We start from the raw sequence: 5,922 nt of genomic DNA, 5'->3' as shown, positions 1-5,922 counted from the left end.
ACAGGAATGTAGAGTTGTGGTTAAATCAGACCAGCCATGATCTTATTGAACAGTGGAACAGACTGGAAGGGCTGTGGGTGAACTCTTGTTGCTTGTTTGTATTTTGCTTCCCAAACCTGGGAATGTGGTGTTGAGAGGGAGACTCAAGAGTAGCCACGTAAGGTGGCCACCCATGTCCTCCTCATGTCAGAAGACTAGCAACTGGGCCTGAAGAGGACAGCAGGTGGGTGTCTCCCAGACAGTTCCTGTTAGACAAAGCTGCCATTTGACAGAAGCTCTTCAGCGACATACATGAAGCAAGTTCTTCAGTAAGTGCAGCATCACAAACCACACCCTTATCTGCCTAGTCTTTGTACAGAGTCAACACCAGAAGGAGCCAATCTCTGATTGCACAGGACTAGATAGAACCCTTTATCCCATGGAGATGGAGAAGAACTCTCCCAATCCCTGGAATCCCACATTCCCAAAAGATTGACTGACTGACAGCCCTCTATCCCGGTAGACAAATGAACAAATCTAACAAACAAAAAGGGACATGAGGTAGAAATTGAGAGTCAGTTTCAAATGTTGACACTTGTAGGAAGGATTGAGATATGGAGAGATCGAAAACTAGAAGGATAAAATACCACGAATGGGCCTTCCAGACGCTCACAGTGCAGGGGGGAGCTTTCTGGGCCCATGGATTCCGTGCTGTACATCTCTATGTATCTAAACTACATAATCTTCCAGATAAAAGCTGAGAAATACACTTGAGGGATTTTTTTTTAAAAAAGGACAGACCCTATTTCAAATGTTGATCATGTGTTTAAGCATGAAACAGTGTGATACTGTCTAAGTAACATACAGCACAAAGACAGAGTTTCTATTGAGCCTTGAAGTTTATTAACAATTAGATAAACAGATGCATCTCCAGCTTATGTGGGAGTTCTATGCTCATTTATGATAATGTTGCATTATATAGATCAGTGATGGACTGTCAGAGAGCATCTTCTAGAGCATCCTGCTGTGACATCATCCAGCTGTCTTAAAGGTACAGTGCCATTCTGAGATCTATGCTGTATATGATCTTAGCTCTCCTAGTCTTCAGATTTCATCGAACCTTGGTGTGGTCCTCTTACTTGTTAGTAATGGTCGCCGAGAGTGCTAATCCGCAAGTAATAGATACCGATGCCTGCAGCCTAGTTGATTGTGGAAAAGTAGAAAATCAGAGGTAGTTCAGCTACTCAGAGATACATCTTAAGTCCTACGGGGATGGCCTTGGGGGTGGTACTTGTTTCAGTACACTCGTCACAGTACACCGGAGCCCCTTCTGGCTAGCTCTTGAGTGTCCCGATAAGAAGTGTAACCCAATATATTTAACGATAAAGAAAACCACATGGCACGAAGCAGTTCTGGGAGGGGACACCTATCAGGTCCAATTAAATGAAATATTTGGGATAGAGGTGAAGGACCATCGAAATAGAAACTAGCTATGGGGATACAAATGCCTGGCTTGAATGGGTAAAGTACACTGTGAAAAGTGTGAACAAAAACAATTGCTATGCATGTGCCTCCGGTAGGCCAGTGGCCCAGGTAGTTCCCTTTCCGCTCGGGTGGTAGCGAGACAGGGAGGGCGTGGAATATATGATAGCCCTGTATCAGGATAAGACTGCATGGAATAATGGGGATTGTACTTCCCTATCACTAATGTTCCCACCCTTGGAGAAGAAAGGTTTTAAAATCCCCCCCACATTTTTGGCCGCGGTCGGAAATCACACGTCGTGTATTAGCAGACAAGGTCTAAATCAGTTCAGAGACTTGTGGGAGTTGAAATCATGTATCAAAATTGAAAATGTGACCAGAACGGACAAGGGAGGGAACTACTCAGCGCTGTAGGTTCCCCGAGCGGATTTGTGGTGGTACTGTGGAGGGAGAATATTGAGACCCACCCTACCTCCAAATTGGGGAGGCATATGTACAATTGTGCAATTGGCAATCCCATTCACCTTGCCATTTGAAAAGGAAATGATTGTGACAAAAGGGAGTCGGAGTAAAAGATCATTATTGGATACTTCTTTTGATGATCAGATATATCTAGACTCTATAGGAGTTCCTAGAGGGGTGCCCGATGAGTTCAAGGCTCGCAACCAAATTGCAGCAGGCCTTGAGTCGGCTCTCTTCTGGTGGGTAATGGTCGACAAGAATTGGGATTGGATAAACTACACTTTCTATCATCAGCAGAGGTTCATTAACTACACTAGGGATGCAGTCAAGGGTATAGCAGAGCAGCTCGATGCAACCAGCAGAATGGCTTGGGAGGACAGAATGGCCTTGGACATGATCCTAGCCGAGAAAGGCGGCGTATACATGATATTAGGGGGGAGCTGTTGTACCTTTATTCCAAATAACACAGCACCTGATGGGTCAATCAGTCGAACCCTGCGGGGGTTGACTACCTTAGCAAAGAAGCTGGCTGAGAATTCAGGGGTGGACACATTACTCACTGGCAGGCTGAATTCATGGTTTGGGAAATGGAAAAGTATAGTGGTCCCCATACTCACCTCCTTGATAGTGGTTGCTGGAGTACTGATAGCTATAGGATGTTGCATCATACCTTGTGCACAGGGACTAACCCAGCGGTTGATTGAAACGGCCCTGACTAAACAAATACCCCTAACAGGTAGTCAGCGAGAGGAGCTCTATCTGTTGAGCAATGGGGAAATGAATGATCCTGAAGAAGTTTCCAAGATAGATGAGGTCTCAGGGATGCTGCTGACAAACTTGGAGGTGGCCTTTGAGGGATATGCAGAAGACAACAAATATTAGCCAAAAAGAAAAGGGGAGAATTATGGAAAATGTGTCTAAGTGTTGCTTCTGCAGAAGTCAGGTACTCAAAAGTCATAAAGACTCAGTGTGCAGAAGTGATAAGACCCAGTGTTGCGTCAGCAAAAGTAATAAGACTTAGCTATCAAAAGGGGTTGCATGCTAACAACAGGCCACAGACAGATGTGGTAAGCTGATTAGATTAGCAGTTGCACAGAGCAATACAACTGTCACATATGAGGTAAAAGGGGAAGTACAGGGAAACTCATAGAAACTGTATAAATGTGCACTAATATTATTCAGAAGTGTGCCTACTTTGTGGTCACCTGGGCTTGCAAGAACGTATGAATAAAGACTGCTTCGGAATTTGACTCGGACTAAAATTATTTGGCAGTGAGCTTTGTTTCTCACAAACCAATACACATTTTAAAGGTTTGTGCTGTAGAAACAGCATCCCCGATTCATCGATCGCGTAACATCGAATTCACAATGACAAAATGTGCATTATAACAGAATGACCTGTAATTATGGGTGATGTTGATCTTCATGTTGATTGGGCCAAACAAGTAGTAATGGGTAGCTACAACAACAAATTTATATAGTACATAAGGGATAGTTTCTTATAGCAATATGTCATGGAACCAACCAGGAGGCAGACTATCCTGGATCAGGTAATGACAGGCTATGCTGGACCTGGGTAATGAAGCAGTGTTAAGAAACTATTTCTGAGGAAAAGATTGCATGGGAAGTAGTGATAGAATTTAATATTCAGTTTAAGTGTGAACGTGGGATGGGAAAAAATTGTGTGTAACTAATTATAACAAAATGAGGATAGAGTTAGCTAAAGTGGACTGCCAAGACAAAACAGCAGGAAAGAAAGTAAGCCAGCAGTGGCAAATATTTAAGAATGTAATTCATGATTCTCAGCAAAAATATATCCGATTAAGGAGGAAAGATTTTAAGGGAGAAATAAACTAACAATGGTGAACCAAAGAAATTAAGGAGAGTATTAATTGAAAGACAAAGCATATCATGAGGAGCAAAATTCAGAATAGGCTCAAAGTCTACAATAAATTTGGAATCCAGCAAAATAATGCTAAAACAATAATCAAGAGAAAATAAACAATGAGGGCATCTGGCAAGAACTGTAAAAACTGACAATACAAGCTTCTTTAAATATATAACAAGGAAGGGAGAGGTCAAGTGAACATAGGACTCCTGGAAAATGAATCTGGCAAGATAGTTATGGGGAACAAGGAAATGGCAGTGGAGTTAAACAGATATTTTGCATCAGTCTTACGTGAAAGATTTTATAAAGATCCCATTAATACTAAAGAATACGGGGGGGGAAGAAATTAGGTACGAACACTATCATTAAAGACGTAATATTAGACAAACTAATGGGGATCAAGACAGATAAGTCCCTTGGTCCTGATGGCTTGCATCTGAGGATCCTAAAAAAGGTAGCAACAGAGATCATGGATGCATTGGTTGCAATTTTTCAAAAATCCCTCGATTCTGCAGAAGTACCAAAGAACTGGAAAACTGCCATTGTGTCACTCCTCTTCGAAACGGGAGAGAGGCAGAAAGCTGGTAACTATACGCCGATTGGTCAAATATCAATTTTGGAAAAATATTGGAATCAATTATTAAGGAAGTAATAGCAGAACATTTGGAGAATCATGATTTAATCAAGCAGAGTCAGCATGGCTTCATGAAAGGGAAATCATGTCTGACTAACTTATTAGAGTTTTCAAGGAGGTCTCAACAAGAGTTAACAGAGGGAAACCAGTAAATGTGTTTTATTTGGACTTCAAGAAGACATTCAACAAGGAATCTCACAAAAGTTTGAGTCATAAGTTAAGAACTCATGGTGTTGGATGTACTGTATTTGTGTGGATAGAAAATTGGCAGGATCACAGTGCATTAGTTCAGTAGCAATGTAACAACTTAGAAAAGGAACTAAGGCAGAATGAGTTCAGCCATGGGGTGTCTCATGGAATAAGGCGAAGTTATATTGCCTCGAGTTCGATGCCAGGATTATTAGAGGTAAAACAGATGAGTTAAGGACATGGATTGACACATGGAACGGCAACGTTGAAGCCATCACAGAGACATGATGGATAAGACTGGCAACTTAACATTCCAGGTATAGAATCTTCAGGCAGAAAAGGGAAAGATACAAAAGTGGTGTTGGTGTTGCATTATTAGTTAGGGAATCAGTTAGTGCAGTAAGGAGGGATGATATCTTGGTATGGTCATCAAATGAGGTTTTGTGTGTAGATTTTTGGAATAAAAAGGGGCTCTCAAACTGTTAGGAGTATTATAGGCCCCCAAAAATGAGCAAGCAAATGAAGACCAGATATGTAGTCAATTCACTAAGGTGTGTAAAAATAATCATAGGGCCATTATATATCGACAAGACCCGAGCCATGTAAATGGTGGACATGATTTGGGGAATTGAGGAGAGTTACTTGCTTGGGATTCCTAATCCATGACTTGTCTTGTAACCACAACATTTATATAGCCAGATCAATTTCTGCTCAATGATAACCTAAATGATATTGATTAGTGAGGTATTCAGTCATGATAATATCATTGAATGTCAGGAGATGATGGTTAGATTCTCTCTTTTGGAAATGGTCATTTTCTGACAATTGTGTGGTGAAAATCTTACCACTTGTCAGTTTAATGTCAGGATATAGTTCAGGTCTTGCTGCATCTGGATACGGACTGTTCCAGTCTCAGTTTGTTTAAATTTCAATTAAATAATTGCCTAAATCATTTATATTTTAAACATTTCAGGTTTACGGTTATTTGTCAAGGTATTTAATATTTGCCTTGACAAATGAACTTGGCAGTTAACTGCCAGTCATTATTAACTGGTAATTGATGACATTACTATCTAACTGACATTTGAAAAAGTCAAGGATCTAACATAGATCCGTTCTAAAGACATGACTCTTCATCAAAGTCATGTTTATTATGAGCTAATTTCCTTTCAAATTGCTCCAAGATGTAGTAACTCCACTAATTGGGACTCTCTTAGGTGCTTTTCTATTCTCTTTCCCTTATACAAACCCACCTATAGTTCATTTCTTACTTTCCAATAATCAGCAA

The 5,922-nt window shown here is 40.9% G+C and overlaps 1 pseudogene; it reads left to right on the top strand.

Moving 5' to 3' along the window:
- Positions 1–1,127: 1,127 nt before the first annotated feature.
- On the top strand, positions 1,128–3,150 carry LOC122554709 (annotated as a pseudogene).
- The last annotated feature ends 2,772 nt before the right edge of the window (positions 3,151–5,922 follow it).

The sequence above is a fragment of the Chiloscyllium plagiosum genome, chromosome 11 (genome assembly GCF_004010195.1).
Source record: "Chiloscyllium plagiosum isolate BGI_BamShark_2017 chromosome 11, ASM401019v2, whole genome shotgun sequence".
NCBI classification, from domain to species: Eukaryota; Metazoa; Chordata; class Chondrichthyes; order Orectolobiformes; family Hemiscylliidae; genus Chiloscyllium; species Chiloscyllium plagiosum.
Note: the sequence above shows the minus strand (reverse complement) of the source record. Positions and strands in the feature narration are given on the sequence as shown.